We start from the raw sequence: 18,929 nt of genomic DNA on the forward strand, positions 1-18,929 counted from the left end.
AGGAAACTTTTTTCTACATTCTCCTGTCTGAATAACTACCATTGACTTTCTCAGCATTCTATTTCTTAACATTTGTTGCTCCTTCAGCTATCTGCTCCTGTTATCATGAACCTACCATACGATACCTATCAAAGGCCTTTGAAAATCGAAGCATATGTCATCTACTACATTACGCTTGCCTATGCTTTCCGCTACCTCTTCAAAGAGTTCTATCACATTAGTTATGCATGATATAACCTTTCAGAATTCATGCTAATTTTTTCATTACATTTCCTGTCTCTAGATACTTTTCTATCATTTATTTTAATATAGATTCAAGTATCTTTCGTACCACTGACATTAAATTGCCAGCTCTATACTTCTCAGGCTTTTTTATATCTCCCTTTTTACATTTCAGAACAATACCAGGATTCTTCGTTGCCAGTCCGCCCCGGTACCACTGCTGACGAGGACAGAGATTTTGACACTCAGCAAAATCTCCCATTCACTGCAGTAGGACTGGAGAATCCCGCCCAATGTTAGCTGTCTACCAATCTTCTGGCACAATCCTCTCTTCTTTGGGCCTTTTTAACATATAAATGTGTGCCTCTGCTATCTCCTCTCTAATTTTTTTCACAAGAGTATGTTGCATTCCATTGGATCTGAAGATTTATTCTCTCATAATTTTGCAAATTAGCCAATTAGTTTCTTCTTTTCTATCACAACTGTCACATTCAGTACAGTCGTGAGACTAGTGGATATTATGGACTGTAAAGTCAAACTTCCTGAAGCAGCCACAAGACCTGTTGAGATGGTTGTAAATTAACATGTGACTATGGGCGTTTAAACTGTGGATAGTATTTGACTCTGTGACCACTATTTAGTTAGATATGAGTACTTTGCATCCATTGTGAAACTTAAATACCTCATGTTGTTTAAGGATGTACCAGTGTTTAAGCAATATGGGATCTCTAAGCTGTTGGTGTCCGAGTACCATTTTGAACAAAGGAGAATATGTGAGCTCAAGTTGGGGCAGTTCCCCCAGCTCCAGCCCATACTTCGCTTCCAGCTCCGTCAATCCTGCAAACCAACCCCTAAGAAACAAATTTTTTAGTGTCTTAATCCCCTTCTCCTCCCATTTCCGAAAATTTCCATCCCACCTCCCTGGCTCAAATCTGTGGCTCCCCCGAATCGGCATTTCCCTTGAACCAGCCCCCAACCCGAAGTGTTGGCAGAACTGCCTCCAAATTCTCAATGAAGCTATTATTACCGGACTCCCTGAGTACTTCCCCGGGGCTATCGGGAGCGGCGCTGTTGCTAGTGCTTTCAATCCCGACCCCCTGCACAAACTCTCCTCCATTCTGGCCCATTGGGAATCAACCCCTCTGACCCAGTTCCACACCTTCTCCACATTCGCAACCTAGTAGTAATACATCAGGTTCGGAAGACCCAAACCCCATGCCTGCCTTCCCCTCTGTAGCAGCATCTTTCTAACTCTGGCCACCTTCCCTCCCCATATGAACGAAGTAATCCTTCCCTCAATCTCTCTGAAATTCGAGCTGATGTTGTTTGGCAGACACTCGCCCTCAGCTCCTTATATAATAGCTTTATCCAGTTCACAAATCTTGGTCCAATCCCAAACTGCTCCAGAACTGCCATCAAGTACCCCCATTCTACCCGGTCAAACGCCTTCTCAGCGTCCAATGCCACAACCACCTCTGTTTCCTTCCCCTCCGCCGGTGCCATAACGATGTTCAAAACCTTCCTAATGTTCGAAAAAAGCTCCCTCCCTCTCACGAACCCCGTCTGATCTTCACCTATCACCTTCGGTAGGCACTCCTCCAGCCTACCCGCCAGTACATTCGGCAATACTGTTGTGTCCACATTGAGAAGTGATATGGGCCTATACGACCCACACTCCGTCAGATCCTTATCTTTTTTTAGCAATAGTGAAATCGATGCCTGCACCAAGGTTTGTGGCAACACCCCCTTCCCTATCGCCTCTTCAAACATCCCCACCATCAGGGGAGCCAGCTTAGAATTTTTTATAATATTCCACCGGAAACCCATCCGGCCCTGCCACCTTTCACGACTGCATCCTCCCAATTGCATCCTTTATCTCCTGCTCCACTATCATTCCTTCAAATGTAGCCCTGTCCTCCTCCCCAAGCCTCGGGTACTCCAACCCATCTAGAAATTCCTGCATCTCACGGTCTCCCCCGGGTGGCTCTGACCTGTACAACCTCTTGTAAAACTCTTCGTAAAGCTCCGGGGCCACCACTAACTTCCCTGCCCTATCCCTCACCTGCACAATTTCCCTTACCATTGCCTCCCTCCGGAGCTGGCCTGCTAACATACTTGTCTCCATGTTCATAAACTGCACCCCTTGCTCATCTCAGTTGGCGCACCACCTTCCTGGTGGACAGTCGGTCGAAGCTCGCCTGCAGTTCCTTCCTCTTTTTCAGCTTCGCTGGGTCCCCATCTTCTGCATAACTCCTATCTACCTCCAACATCTCATCTATTACCCGCTGCTGCTCCAACCTCTCCTCTTTGTGCACCCTGGCCTTAAATGAAGTCACATCACTCCTCACCACCGTCTTTAGAGCCTCCCAGTCAACTGCCTTCGACACGTCACCCATACAGTTTAAACCTACATTTTCCCCAATTACCTTTTCAATTTTGTCACAGAATCCTTGGTCCCCCAAAAGTCCCACATCTAATTTCCACCCCAACCTCTGCGCTATCCCCTTCTCCAGTACCATATCCACCCAGTGTGGAGCATGATAGCATGCACGGGCAGCACGGTAGCATTGTGGATAGCACAATGGCTTCACAGCTCCAGGGTCCCAGGTTTGATTCCAGCTTGGGTCACTGTCTGTGCGGAGTCTGCAGATCCTCCCCGTGTGTGCGTGGGTTTCCTCCGGGTGCTCCGGTTTCCTCCCACAGTCCAAAGATGTGCAGGTTAGGTGGATTGGCCATGATAAATTGCCCTTAGCGTCCAAAATTGCCCTTAGTGTTGGGTGGGGTTACTGGGATATTGGGATAGGGTGGAGGTGTTGAGCTTGGGTGGGGTGCTCTTTCCAGGAGCTGGTGCAGACTCGATGGGCCGAATGGCCTCCTTCTGCACTGTAAATTCTATGATCTGACACTATAATTGCCGAGTATTCCGACCCCCTAACCCCAGCCAGCAAAGCCTTCTCCACCACGAAAAAGTCAATCCGCGAGTATACCTTATGGACTGCTGAGAAAAACGAGTACTCCCGTTCCCTCGGGTGCAGAAACCTCCAAGGGTCCACCCCTCCCATTTCCATCATTAGCCCAGCCAGCGCCTTCGCCCCCCGCTGATGGGACCAGTGAGCGTGGCCCTGACCTGTCCAACCTGGGCTCCTGCACCAGGTTCCAGTTCCCCCCACAATCAGTTTGTGTGTGTCCAAGTTGGGGTTGGCCCCAAACACCTTCTTTGCGAATCCCACATCGTCGTAATTGGGACCGTATACACTTAACAGCAGCACCAATCTCCCCTCCAGAGCCCCTGCCACAATCACATATCTACCCCCGTGAACTGCCACCACCTTCTCCATCTGGAAGCGTACCCTTTTGCTGACCATTACCGCTACCGCTCGAGCCCTTCCGTCAAATCCAGAGTGAAACACCTGACTAACCCAGCCCTTTTTAAGTCTCACTTGGTCCTTCACCCTCAGTCTCCTGCAGCATTTGTACATCGGCCTTCAAACTTTTAAGATGTGCAAGCACCCTTGACCTCTTTACCGGACCTCTTAGCCCTCTCTCGTTTTATGTGACTATCCTAACTGGGGGTCTCTCACCCACCCCACCCTTCTTATCCACCATCATCATACCACTGGGCTCTGCCCCAAGAGCCTGACCCGCCCCTATCCATTATTAACATCAAACCCCTTCCCCCCTCCCAAACCCCCTCCCCCCCTACATTTCCTCTTGAAAGAACATCTCCCAGCATCAATCCCTTCCCTCCCCGTCGCTCACCTCATAGGCCCATCAAAACCTGCTAACCAGGCTCCAATGTCCGCAGTCCTCCTCTCACCTCACCTCCGTTCGCTAGCCAACTTTAGTTAGCTAGCGTGGGTGGCTCCCCCCGCCAAGATATACCGTCCACTCCCACCCAGTCCCAGAGCAAGAAAGAACAAAAACAACAATCCAACCCATACAATTCATTAAAATAAGATATAACCGTCGCAACACAGAATGCCAATCAACGCAACCAATAACTAATAAGGGGCTGGTTTAGCTCACAAGGCTAAATCGCTGGCTTTTAAAGCAGACCAAGCAGGCCAGCAGCACGGTTCGATTCCCGTACCAGCCTCCCCGGACAGGCGCCGGAATGTGGCGAATAGGGGCTTTTCACAGTAACTTCATTGAAGCCTACTCATGACAATAAGCGATTTTCATTCATTTCATTTCATAACTTGAATACTGTAACAATGTGAAGAGAAGTAAATTACAATACACGTCAGTAAAAAGAAAGTTATAGCATTTATACATTTTCCAGGTCGCCATTCACAGTTCACAGTCTCTCTACCACCTCCGCTCCTCACGTCTGTCCCAAGCGTTCTGCTCTCATGAACGCCTCAGCCACCTCCGCTGTCTCGAAATGAATGTCTTTGGCATCATATGTCACCCTCAGCTTCGCCGGGTATGCCATACCAAATCGCATCCCCTTTTTGTACCGTGCCGCCTTCACTCGCCTGAACTCGGCTCGTCTTTTTGCCAACTCCACCGTCAAGTCCTGGTAGATCCTAACTCCAGCACCATTTCACTGCACCTCGCGCTTCTGCTTCGCCTAGCTTAACACCTTCTCCTTCATGCAGTACTTATGGGAGCAGATAATTACTGCTCTTGCCGGCTCATTCGGTTTGGGCTTCAGCCTTAATGACCGATGAGCTCAGTCCAGCTCGTACCGGGAGGGGTTCGCAACCTGCCCCATCAACTCCGCCAACTTCTTAGCGAAGTACTCTGTTGGCCTTGGGCCCTCTGTCCCTTTGGGCAAGTCCACAATTCTCAGATTGTGCCGCCTCGAACTGTTCTCCAAGTCCTCGAGCTTTGCTCTGAGTCCTTTGTTGACCTCCAGCACTTTCCGCAGCTCGTCCCCCATCGAGGTGAACTGGTCGGTGTGCTGCGACACAGCCTCCTCCACTTCCTTCACCTTCTCGCCCTGCTCTCTCACCTCGGCCGATGTCTTTTCCACAGCCACTCTCACCGGGGCGATTGCCTCCTCCACCAGTGACTTCAATGTGACCGCCATCTCCTTCCTCAAAGCCTCCATGTGCCTCGCAAACTGGATTGGATTGGATTGGATTTGTTTATTGTCACGTGTACTGAGGTACAGTGAAAAGTATTTTTCTGCAAGCAGCTCAACAGATCATTCAGTACATGGAAGAAAAGGGAATTAAACAGAATTCAAGAAAATACATGAGAATACATAATAGGGCAACACAAGATATACAATATACTACATAAGCATTGGCATCGGATGAAGCAGACACAGGTGTAGTGTTAATGAGGTCAGTCCATAAGAGGGTCATTTAGGAGTCTGGTGACAGTGGGGAAGAAGCTGTTTTTGAGTCTGTTCGTCCGTGTTCTCAGACTTCTGAATCTCCTGCCCGATAGAAGAAGTTGGAAAAGTGAGTAAGCCGGGTGGGAGGGATCCTTGATTATGCTGCCTGCTTTCCCCCGGCAGCGGGAGGTGTAGATGGAATCAATGGATGGGAGGCAGGTTCGTGTGATGGACTGGGCGGTATTCACGACTCTCTGAAGTTCCTTGTGGTCCTGGGCCGAGCAGTTGCCATACCAGGCTGTGATGCAGCCCGATAGGATGCTCTCTATAGTGCATCTGTAAAAGTTGGTAAGGGTTAATGTGGACATGCCGAATTTCCTTAGTTTCCTGAGGAAGTAAAGGCGCTGTTGTGCTTTCTTGGTGATAGCGTCGACATGAGTGGACCAGGATAGATTTTTGGTGATGTGCACCCCTAGGAATTTGAAACTGCTCACCATCTCTACCTCGGCTCCGTTGATGCTGACAGGGGTGTGCACAGTACTTTGCTTCCTGAAGTCGATGACCAGCTCTTTAGTTTTGCTGGCATTAAGGGAGAGATTGTTGTCGCTGCACCACTCCACTAGGTTCTCTATCTCCCTCCTGTATTCGGACTCGTCGTTATTCGAAATCCGGCCCACTATGGTCGTATCGTCAGCAAACTTGTAGATGGAGTTGGAACCCAGTTTTGCCATGCAGTCGTGTGTGTACAGGGAGTAGAGTAGGGGGCTAAGTACACAGCCTTGTGGGGCACCGGTATTGAGGACTATTGTGGAGGAGGTGTTGGTGTTCATTCTTACTGACTGTGGTCTGTTGGTCAGAAAGTCAAGGATCCAGTTGCAGAGTGGAGAGCCAAGTCCTAGGTTTTGGAGCTTTGATATGAGCTTGGCTGGGATTATGGTGTTGAAGGTGGAGCTGTAGTCAATAAATAGGAGTCTGATGTAGGAGTCCTTGTTTTCGAGATGCTTTAGGGATGAGTGTAGGGCCAGGGAAATGGCGTCTGATGTGGACCGGTTGCGACGGTATGCGAATTGACGTGGGTCAAGGCGTTCCGGGAGTATGGAGGTGATGCGCTTCATGATCAGCCTCTCGAAGCACTTCATTACAACTGCTGTCAGGGCCACCAGGCGGTAGTCATTGAGGCACGTTGCCTGGTTCTTCTTTGGTACCGGTATGATGGTGGTCTTCTTGAAGCAGGTGGGGACCTCGGAGTGGAGTAGGGACAGGTTAAAGATGTCTGTGACTGTTTTTCCAGCTCCAGCGCCATCACCTCGGTCATCTTCTCCACCGTAAGTAGTGCGGCCCCACCATGCGGTCCGGCATCCGCCATCTTGTCAGCACTTTTGCTGGCCTTCTCATTCAACAGCAAGCCCGCGTTTCCTCCCTTACGCGACGCTGCTTTTCACATCCTTTATCGACTTATTACTTTTCCTTTTTTTTCACCCTTCTTTCCTTCTTCAATCATTTTTTTTATAGAAAAACAAAAAGTTTTTCCTTCAAAAAAAGAAAAAAAAAGCTTTCAACAAGTTTCTTCAAACTTCTTTCTCTTCTTTTTTGTATTCCTTCAGAATTTCCCTGGGACCGGACTTCAGTCTTCTTACAACATTCCAGATGGGAGCCACCCGATATGGGACATCTCACCTACATCGCGCCCTGGCTTCGGGCCTGCCGCCTCGACCTCCATTTGGCTCCGCGCTGGGCCCGAAGCCTCAGCACCAGCCGCCTGACACCCGCGTGGAGTTCCTCGCCGGTTTTTGAACCGGCCCCACTTGACACCCGGGATGGCCCCAAAGGCCAACAATAATTGCGGGGGTGAGCGAAGAATCGGGGAAACCCCTGAAAGCGCTGCAAATAGTGGCCATTGGCGGGAGCTCCTCTCGATGCGGCCAACCCATTCGCAAACGCCATCGGAAGTCACACCCCACATCGTTGACCACCCTCAACACCACACCCCTGCCCGCTTGAGCACCCGCACTCAGTCAGTATCCCCTTTGCACCCAGTCTAGACCCTCCCTCACACCCTGCAGACAGAGGGTCGAGGCAGGTCAGAATGTTGGTGAACATGTGTTTACTGGTGACCAGTGCTATGTACATTAACTGTGCCCTGGCCCCTGACGCTATCCTATGTGCTGCACCCATGCCAACATAACTGGTGTCTAACTTTCTAACCTTACATGCCCTGTAAGAAGTCTTACAACACCAGGTTAAAGTCTAACAGGAAGGAGCAGTGCTCCAAAAGTTAGTGTTTGAAACAAACCTGTTGGGCTTTAACCTGGTGTTGTAAGACTTCTTACTATGCTCACCCCAGTCCAATGCCGGCATCTCCACATCATGGCTTGCATGCCCGAACGCTCCTTCTAGATGGTCCTTCAGGCGGTACCTCAGAAGTGAAGGCGGACTGCTGCATAACCTGCCCTGTTTCCTGGGTCCCGTGTGGCAGCTGTCCTCTGGAGAAAACGGGCCCATCTGGGCCCAGTAGTCTTCCGGGTGTCACAGGTGGCATGGTGCCACACTGTTCTGTCCTCTGTCCATCAGATGCACCAGGGAAAGGTGGGGGTGATTCAGAGGCGCTGCAGTGTTCCTGCACCTCCTCTGTGGGTGTCACCAGCACAGGCCCCATCACCTCCTCCTTCTTTGGGGTTCTCGATGTCCCCAAGCTACTCCTTGGGATGGGGTTGTGGCAGGAGCAAGCTACAGAGACCCTGTTCTGCCAATCTTGTAAGCTTGCTCCTGTCTCAACCTGGTCTCCAAGCTCATGGCATGGAGCACATGGACTGAGCCACATCCCTCTGGAACTGAGCCACATCCCTCTGGAACTGGGCCATATCACTCAAGGACCAAACAAGGTCTCTCTGGGACTGGCTCAGGTCTGCAAGGACCAGCCCAATGCTCTTCACGCCCGCAGCCATGACCTGTTGCAAATCAGCCAAGCTCTAGAGCACCACAATAATGTCCATGTGGCCCTGGTACATGGCTGCCTGCGACATGGCCACCCTGCCCTCTGCCTCAGCCACACTGTGCCCCAGGCCTTGGACATCCCCTGACCCAGGGCCAAAACCTTCACACCCAAGGACTCCACCTTGGATGTAAGCCATGCGGTCTTGGCCTGGGTGGCAAGCATTGATGGCACTGCCTCCTGCTCCTGCAGGTGGTTGAACTCCTCCAACTGCACCTGCAGGCACTGGATGTTTGCCATCACTCCCTCCTGTAGTCCCCCGCTCTGCGCCGGCATCTCGAGCATTGATGGGACCGCCCTTTCCAGAACTAAAAGACCTGTATGGACGGTCGCTAGTCCCTGGGATTGGGCCACCCTCCGACTGTCCGCCCCCTTGGGGATGTTCTCATCTCCACCTGATGTACCATAGCATGTGCGTAGGTCACACCAGATAGTGCCCCAGGAGCCTCTTCACTAAAGTGCCCAGCCAAGGTGAGTATCTCTGGGATGGTGGAGGGTGTTGTTGACAGCTCTGAGGAGAAGTCGGTTTTGTCTTCAGACATGTGCTCCTGGGTGTAGCAGGGTTGCGGCGGGAGTATTGGGGCCCTGGACAGCCCCGCCCCGTCTCCTGCTGGTCACTGGTTGCTACTGGAGCATGGGTCACCAGTCGGTACCTCATAGGGAAGTGACCCATGTGCCGTAGCAACACATTGGGATCTTACTTAATTGACCCCCGTTGACAACGGGTGCGGGTTCAGGGTGGGGTGCGAGGGGGCTACCGGCAGGTGGGATGTGGTCACCCTCTGAGGGGTGGGGGCCAGGGAGCTGAGGGGTATGAGGTGGGGGGGGGTTGGGATGGGCTTGGTGCGATGGGCATGGAACTGGTGACTCACCATGTCTGGCCAGGGATTTGCCCACCCAGGGCACCTGGTGGAGGCCCATGGGAGGGGGCAGTGGGGTGTTTGGGGTGTGGGTGGTGCCAGGGACATGGAGCTGGTGACTCACCCAGGCCGCCTTGAGTTGGTAGTGCAGTTACTTTCTGCACTGCTGCCTGGTCCTTGCAGTGGGGCCATTGGCACTCATGTCCTCTGCCACCTGCACCCAAGCCTGGTTGACATCACTGGGTGGCAGTTGCCTTCCCACCCCAAGGAACAGGGTGTCCCTCCTCTTCTCCACAGCATCCAGTAGTATATCGAGCTCTGCATCTGCGACTCTTGGGGCCACTCTACGGGGTGATATCTTCTTGGCTGGAATGAGAGTTTGTAGCGAGTAGAGTGCTTATATGCAGCTCCAGCTTGTCAGTCTCTCCAGTGCCAGTCCCGATCACAGCGAATCCGATTCTGGCGTGAGTTGGAATTGCACTAGTTCCATGTGGCATGAGTGCTGGCCCATTAGCATGTCCTGAATTGCTCCGGCACTGACGTCGCCATCGGGACCCTGGAATACCAGCCTATTCAGTCCTGGCATTGACACTTAGGGCGCGATTCTCCGCTCCCGGGAAAAATCGGGAGGGCTGTTGTGAACTCGGCCGAGTTTCACGACGGCCTCGGAGGCCGCTCCTCGCCTCCTATTCTCCCCTCCCGGCGGCGCTCAGTAACTCTCGGCTGCCGGGCGCCGCACCGAGAGTGAGGCGACGGCAGCGCCTATGGGACGTCAGCCACTCATGCGCAGGTTGGCCGGCTCCAACCCGTGCATGCGCGGCTAATGTCACGAAGGCTGACAGCTCGAACCCGCGGATGCGCGGTAGCCGTCTTTCCCCTCAGCTTCCCCGCAAGACGTGGCGGCTTGATCTTGCGGGGCGGCGGGGGGGCAAATAGTGCGTCCGATTGAGACGCTGGCCTGACAATCGGTGGGCACCGATCGCGGGCCTGTCCCCTCCCGAGCACAGTTGTGGTGCTCATTCCCCACCTACTCTCCCTACAAGCCCCAAAACGGGCATCTCACGGTGATTTCATGACGGCAGCGACCAGGTGTGGTTGCCGCCTTCGTGGAACGGTCGCGAACGGCAGGCCGCTCGGCCCATCCAGGTCGGAGAATTGCCGGTCGCCATAAAAAACGGCGCGCGGCGATTCTTCCGAGCGGGGGGTGGGAGAATCGCGGGTGGCACCAGGGGGTCGTGAAATTAGAGGGGGGGCCCTCCCGCGATTCCCCCACCCGGCGTGGGGAGCGGAGAATCGCACCCTTAGCCTCTCAAACGGAGAATCCCACCCTTTGTGTCATTATGTTCGTTATTAAAACTGAGGCAAGGTGGATACTCAATACCTCTGCCATTCCCTATCATTACCTGTAAATGTATCTTACTTTTCCTTTTTTTCAATGTGAATTTATTATTTATTTATTTATATGTTCCTTGATATTTTAATTTCTCTTTGCCTCCCTGATGACTTTTCTAAATTATCTCCAACATTTTTCTGTTCTCCTTTGTCCTTTCCTTTCCTCGCTAATACTTCATTGCAGGAAATTGTGGAACAATGCTTGTGATGTTTCGTTTGCTCAAACTGGCGGTTGGAAAATCTGGGATAATTTCCTGATTATGCAAGAGTGTGGGCTGAGGAATCTTCCCTTACAATTTTGTCTTTTGCACAATATATTAGGTAAGTGGATTCAGCAAAAAACTGACAAATTAGAATCCAATATGACTCGCATCACATTTGCTGCTGACCATTGTCCATTTGTTGATGATCGCCAACTAGCAGACTATAAATCGAGACTCTGTTGTCTACTGACTTCTGTATTCTCAATTTTTGTAAGATTCATATTGTATAGTAAAGGTAAAAAATCTATTCTTAAGAAGCTTTTTTCGATAAAGCCCTGTGATTTTTCCACAATTATTAATTAGATTTGCATCAACCTAGTTTTGTGTAATATTTTTTTATCTGTTGGATAGCTCACCGTCACATCTGATTAATGGTGTGAAAAAAAGACAATTTGCTGTGTATTCATCAGTTGATCAGCTTTTGGAAAAATATTTTTGTTTTCTATTTTCACATCACACAGGACTGCAGCAAGTTCAAGGAGAATGTCCACCACCATCTACTCTGGGCAATAACCGTCTCCTTGCCAACGTTGCCCACAGCCTTAGAATGAATAAAATAAGCACATCCTTCGCCCCGTGACAGTATGAATGTCTCTAGTTATCTTCCTATTGAAAGGACACCTGCTCCGTGTATAGTGTCGGCATGCCATTGGCGAGTGGCAATAGTCCCAGAAAAACTTCAATGCATTTGAGAACAATTATAAAATTTGAAATTGTACCAGCTCCTTTAGTTCTTGAGTTGTAACTGCGACTATTTATACTATTCAGAGAAATGCATCAAAACCACCAAATTCCCTGCAGAGATATTAACAACCCACTTCACATATGTCATCATACATATTTTAATTTAAAACAAAGGTTCGACATTGAAACAGAACAGTGTCCAAACCAAGAAAGGAAATGTGTATAATGGATATTGCTTTTGCCAGGATTTTCTGCATGATCGGACCCTGGAGTTATCAGTTGGTTATTTTTGTTGATAATATGGAAATCGTTGGAACAAAGAGCAATGTCCAGGGCACAGAAGGTGCACGGCCAAGGTATACATTTAAGCTCGGTCAAAAACAGACAAAACACTGCAACAGATGCAAGATGGTCACATTTTGGTCTGCTGACAGATGCTGAAGACACTGAAGAGCAGTATTGCTGATGATATGATGTTAACAGTCTGTCCCATGCCCAAGATGGGATGTTACCCCATTGACGCTAAGATCTGTGGCCAAGCTCTCTAACTTGGGTAACATCCATGCTATTTTACATATGCATTTGCTAGCAGAAACATTTACAACAAAGATGCCATCGTGGAAAGGTACCCCTCTGGTTACAAGGCTACCCATGCACATGGATAATTCTCTCTCAAAGGCTGCAATCTGCCCTGAGAATTCCTTTATAAATCAGCAAGCTGTAGTGCTGTACTACCATCTTGCTATTGATCTTCTTTGTAATACAAATTTTCTATATTTAAATTGTAAAATGACTTGGCACAAATCGTTTTGGGGTTTTCTTTGCAGAAAATTGCATCCATAAAACTCTGTGGTAGTGCTCTGTTATTAATCATTTTCTTTATACAATGTATCAGCTTCTATTAGATTAAATACCTTGCAGTACAGATGCTACCTTACATTCATACAGTCATTCACTTGTAGCCTTTAATTCACCAACTCAATCATAATCCTTTATCCAATAAGATTTAGTTGAAAACTTATTTAATGTACCTAGCTAAGCACTCACGTGACAGATACAATCCTTTAGTATGTTATAAAGTGACAGATATCTGTGCAAGGAATTTCAGGTAAATCAAACAGAAGCTAAAGAGATTAGAAACAAGGAAATTGTAAAGTTCAAAGTAAAGCAAAAGCGGCTTTTGGACTGAACGTAGCAAATCCTTCCTGATGCGCACTATGAAACCAGACTTCAAAACTAATTTGGTGCTTGTTTTAAATTGCATTTGCCAGACATTGTATGATAAACATTTCATGTAATCTTCAAGTATATATTTTTCAGAACAAATCATTTGTAACTCAAATCAATCAGACAGAAAATATTATGTTGACAGTGGAGTAAAGGCACCGGTCGCAAAGTTTATCAGATGAAAATATTTTGCTTTCGGTTCACTTTTCCCCTGCTACTTTCGTTGTCATGGTCCTCTCCACGTCATCCGTGATCATCGAAAAAAATCTGTCAGGCTGCTTTATTCTCAATCCCCAGTGGTATTTTGAATTGTGCATCAAGAGATGTGCCTCTATTGCAGGAATGATAAAATATTAACTGACATGTTTTGCTGAACGACACAACCATACCAGCAACATGGCAGAGTTGAGTTCTGAAGACAGTCATATAGAACCTGATAACGTTAACTCTGTTTCTCTCTCCACAGATGCTGCCAGACCTGCTAAGTTTTTCCAGCATTTTTGGTTAAGTATTTCTTTACCTAGTTATCATAGAGAGCTGTTCCAGGCATTCATTGAAGATCACACGCCTTCACTGGAACTTCTGGGCAATTACGAACAACCTAGTTGTAATTTCCCCTGCGTGTGCCAGTTAATGTCTTTGTGAAGACAACCAGATGCCTGAAAGTGGCCCCTTGAACTGAGAAACAAGAAAACGTGACCACGGGTCTCTTTCAGGACCAGCCGAACAAGAGGTCAAGCGTGCACATTTATGAACTCCACAGCAAAGGTCAATCTAGAGGAAAGTCTGAAATTTTGTCTGGGGAGCATAGAATGCAATGAATGATGTTCTTGTCCTCTGTGAAATGTATCTTGCATGAATTGCATCAACCTGAACCCAACCCATATTGAATGCAGGTCCATAGATTCCACATGACAGCATGCCAACATGGATCACCAAAGCTCAAGAAATCCTGCAAGCCGACAGTTAATCATTCTCCTTTACAATCAGATATCTGTGCCAGGAATTTCAGGTAAATCAAACAGAAGCTAAAGAGATTAGAAACAATGCCATTGAATGTCAAGGAACGGTGGTTAGATCCTTTCGTGTTGGAGATGATCATTGTCTGGTACTTGCATGGCGCAAATGTAACTTGCTACTTGTCAGTCCAAATCTGGATATTGTCCAGGTCTTGCATCATTTGGACATGGACTGCTTCATTATTTGAGGAGTTGTGACTCTTGCTGAACATTGTGCAGTCATTCACAAACATCCTCATTTCTGACCTAATGATGGAAGGGAGGTCATTGATGAAACAGCTGAAGATGGTTCGGCCGAGGACACTAGCCTGAGGAACTCCTGCATTGATGTCCTGGAGCTGAGATGATTGACCTCCAAACACCACAACCATCTTCTTTTGTGTCAGGTATGACTCCAACCAGTGGAGGGTTTTCCCGCTGATTCTCATTGACTCCAGTTTAGCTGGGGCCCCTTGATGCCATACTCTGTCAAATGCTGCCTTGATGTCAAGGACAGTCACTTTCCCCTCACCGCTGGCATTCAGCTCTTTTGTCCATGTTTGAACCAGGTCTGTAATGAGGTCAGGAGCTGAGTGACCCTGGCGGAACCCAAATTGAGCCTCACTGAGCAGGTTATTGCTGAGTAAGTGCCGCTTGATATCACTGTTGATGACTCCTTCTATCACTTTGCTGTTTATGGAGAGTAGACTCATAGGGCGGTAATTGGCTGGGTTGGATTTGTCTTGTTTCCTGTGTACAGGACACACCTGGGCAATTTTCCACATTACCGGGTAGATGCCAGTGTTGTAGCTGTGCTGGAACAGCTTGGCTAGCGGTGTGGCAAGTTCTGGAGCACAAGTCTTCAGTACTATTCCCGGAATGTAATCAGGGCCCATAGCCTTTGCAGTATCCAGTGCCTTCAGCGGTTTCTTGATATCACATGGAGTGAGTCTTATTGGCTGAAGACTGACATCTATGATGTTGGAGATTTCTGGAGATGGATCATTATGGAAAATGATACATCAAATTGATGCAATAAGTAATGTCCTTTGAATTTTGGATGCATTATGATACTGTGCAGATAGTTTTAATTTACATCCGATCTGTGCCAAACTTGAAGCAAGAGTCCTCCCTGATTATTTCATGACAGAAAGGGAAATTCCATTCACCAGGATTGACCCCTCACAGTATGCTGAGCACAAAACTGAGCAAAACCATGAAAATAAAACTAAAGACGTTTCAAACATTTGACAATGTAGTCTCTGAATTTGTGGTTTGATGAGGACTGTCTCTGGGTGAAATTGGAGACTACCGAGCAGATCCAATGACAAGGGGAGTCATTTCAAACGTTGCTGGATTGTTGCATTATTAACAAGATGAAATAAAGATTTCAAGAGACATTTAAATTTGCAAGAGATTTTCAAAAATGACGCTGAAACAGTTCACAGTAAGTAATAGAACAAAGAAAAATTACAGCACAGGAACAGGTCCTTTGGCCCTCCAAGCCCGCGCCAATCCAGATCCTCTATCTAAAACTATTGCCTATTCTCTAAGGATCTGTATCCCTCTGCTCCCTGCCCATTCATGTATCTGTCTAGATACATCTTAAATGACACTATCGTGCACGCCTCTACCACCTCCGCCGGCAATGCGTTCCAGGCATCCACCACTCTCTGCGTAAAGAACTTTCCACGCATATCTCCCTTAAACATTTCCCCTCTCACCTTGAACTCGTGACCCATAGTAATTGAGTCCCCCACTCTAGGAAAAAGCTTCTTGCTATCCACCCTGTCTATACCTCTCATGGTTTTGTAGACCTCAATGAGGTCCCTCCCTCAACCTCCATCTTTCTAATGAAAATAATCCTAATCTACTCAACATCTCTTCATAGCTAGCGCCCTCCATACCAAGCAACATCCTGGTGAACCTCATCTGCACCTTCTCCAAAGCAGCCACATCCTTTAGTTAATGTGGCGACCAGAACTGCACACAGTATTCCAAATGTGGCCAAATCAAAGTCTTACACAACTGTAACATAACCTGCCAACTCTTGTACTCAAAAAACAAGGGGACACCTGGATTTGAACCAGGGACCTCTTAGATCTGCAGTCAAATGCTCTACCACTGAGCTATACCCCCACTAATATATAATCTGGAATAAATAAGGGATAACCTACTGAAGGAAAATATCACGAGCAGCAGGCTGATGAGCCGGCAGACGCAAGAGGCGAGGGGGGCCCCAGCCACCCAAGAGAGAGGGAGGCCAACGACCTGCGCATCCCCCCATCGTCTGGAGGCAGATGGAAGGCATTCCTTATGAAGGAACTGACTGCCATGAAAGAGGCGATTAAAGGTCAAAATCCAGGTGACGGTCAAGGTGGTGGTGAGAGAGGCAATGGTCTCCATGCAAAAAGCGATCGATGGATTGGATTTGGATTGGATTTGTTCATTGTCACGTATACCGAGGTACAGTGAAAAGTATTTTTCTGCGAGCAGCTCAAACAGATCATTTAGCACATGAAAAGAAAATAAAATAAAAAGAAAATGCTTAATAGGGTAACACAAGGTGAAGGTGGAAGCGCAAGGAAAAACAATCACAAATTGGAGAAAGTATCGACAGAGCAGAGTGACAGAATCGTCACCCTGGAGGCAGAAGTCAAAAGGTTGGTGGCGGTCCAAGGGAACTTAAAAGGGTAAGTTGAGGACCAAGAGAACAGGTCCTGATGCAAGAACATTCGGATTGTGGGCCTGCCACAGAGGACCGAGGGCAGGGACCATGCGGGCTATTCGGGACAGCTTCCCCAACTCGCCAGAGATCGACAGAGGGCACAGGCCACTCAGGCCAATACCCAAGGCGGGGGAGCAACCGCGGCCGGTCGTCGCGAAGCTACATCGATACCAGGATCATGAGAGGATCCTGGGGTGGGAGAGACAGACCAAGGCGGTACCTGGGAAGGACACAAAATCTGGTTATCTCATAAAATTGGGGCGAACTTGGCAAAACGCAGGGCGAAATCTAAGCAGCCGATCGCTCTGTGAGGCACGAAAGAGTGGAATGGTGTCCGAAGAGGAGGCAGAGAGAAAAGAGTCTCACTCTATGCAGAGTACCTGCTCCTCTGATTCTCGGACCACAGAACAGCTTGAAAGTAATCATGAAGCTCCTGAAAGAGTTGGGGGCCTTCTCGGCCTACAAACTCAACCTGAGCCGTGCGAGGCATTCCCAGTGAACCTGAACGAGGGAGGGAACAAAGCTGGGGTCTCTTTCATTCAAACTAGACGAAAGCAAATTCCACTACCTGGGGATCTAAATAACCCATGACTGGACATGGGTCCACAAGTGGAATCTGACCAGTCTGGTGGAGGATGTCAAAAAGGAATGGGATGCACTCCCGCTTAACCTGATGGTGAGGGTGCAGACAATCAAGATGAATGTGATGACGAGCTTCCTCTTCCTGTTCGGATCCATACCGATCTTATCCCCAAGACCTTTTTCCAACAAATAGACAATATGATCATGCCGTTTGTGTTGGGGGGGAAAGAACCCAAGGATCACCAACTCTACATTGCAAAGGAGGATAAAAATGGGCGGCCTTGTCTAACCAGCCTTACCCAGCCACCTTGTGGGTGGCAAGGTAGCATGATGGTTAGCACTGTTGCTTCACAGCTCCAGGTTCGATTCTTGCTTGGGTCACTGTCCATGCGGAGTCTCCACGTCCTCCCCGTGCCTGCATGGGTTTCCTTCGGGCACTCCGGTTTCACCCCATAGTCCAAAGATATGCAGGTTAGGTGGATTGGCCATGCTAAATTGCCCTTTGTGTTCAAAAGTGGTGTTACAGGGTTACGGAGATAGGGTGGAAGTGTGGCCTTAAGTGGGGTGCTCTTTTCAAGGGCCGGTGCAGGCTTGATGGGCCGAATGACCTCCTTCTGCACTGTAAATTCTATAATTCTATGATATTGCACTTCTAGCAAGAAGCTTTATTCTTGAGGAATGCCTATCAGAAATTCAATCATACGCTCCACCCGATTTGTCGGCCATTTGAGCTCAAATTAGGAAAATTGTACACAATGCACCCCAAAATTTCCAATATTCCAGCATGAGCCTCCCCACTATGAATCGAGAAATTACTCATTCGAGTTCATCATCTTAGCAACTAGTGTGCTATTTGCTATTTCCCACCTGGAAACTGAAATGTTTTTAACATGTGTTTAACAGCTGGAGAAAACCTATTTAAAACCATTTAAAAGATCTACTATTTTCAAAGCTTGACGTGGTTAACCGGATGTGTTTTATATTTGATTTTCTTATTATTCAAACATTCATAAATGGACAAGACAAAGTTCAATAGTTTTGCCAATACTCTCCTTAAAATGGATGATGGAAGGTAATTTAGGGTATATTGTGGTGAAAGGGTGAAGACAGGTGCTAAATGGGTGCCGTGTTAATGACGTACACCTGTTTGCAAGTCTGGAGTTAGCACACAATTCTGGTCCTAATTGCTGATTACCATAATTAGAACTTGCTTGAAGGTGCTAAAGCAGCCATCTGGAGGTTTAGCACTCAAGTGCTAATTAGGCACCAATTCCATGGAGCATTGTGGGCTCCATGCATCTATTTCCACTGAAGGTGTGGGGCCTGATTCCTAGGCCTCGTTGCGCTCTTGCTCGAGCGAAACGAGGCCGGTGAATAGCAAGAGCGGCTGAAAACGAAAACGGCACCAGGCACCAAAAAGGTAGTCATGCAACCTCCCGCTGCAATGGGGCAAGATCAGGTTCTCGCCGTAGTGTGGCGAGAAACCAATTATCACCAATTAATCCCTATTTCCATATAGGGAGTGAACCCATATCCAAAGCCTTCCCTTGAGGAATCTCCCATGATTCAGCGGCCTCGCCAGCAAGTGGTCATGCTGGTGCCGATTAGCACTCCATTTCAAAAATATGAACCTGGCAGAAGGGCTTCTACAGGGAGCCGAGGACGTGAGTAGCCATCTTTGCTAACAGGTAAAG

General features: G+C 48.3%; 1 non-coding gene across 1 annotated transcript; it reads right to left on the reverse strand.

Moving 5' to 3' along the window:
• Nucleotides 1-15,991: 15,991 nt before the first annotated feature.
• trnac-gca lies at nt 15,992-16,064 on the reverse strand. The gene has a single exon. It is a non-coding gene; the product is annotated as a tRNA-Cys (tRNA).
• Nucleotides 16,065-18,929: the final 2,865 nt, after the last annotated feature.

The sequence above is a fragment of the Scyliorhinus canicula genome, chromosome 3 (genome assembly GCF_902713615.1).
Source record: "Scyliorhinus canicula chromosome 3, sScyCan1.1, whole genome shotgun sequence".
Classification (NCBI taxonomy): domain Eukaryota; kingdom Metazoa; phylum Chordata; class Chondrichthyes; order Carcharhiniformes; family Scyliorhinidae; genus Scyliorhinus; species Scyliorhinus canicula.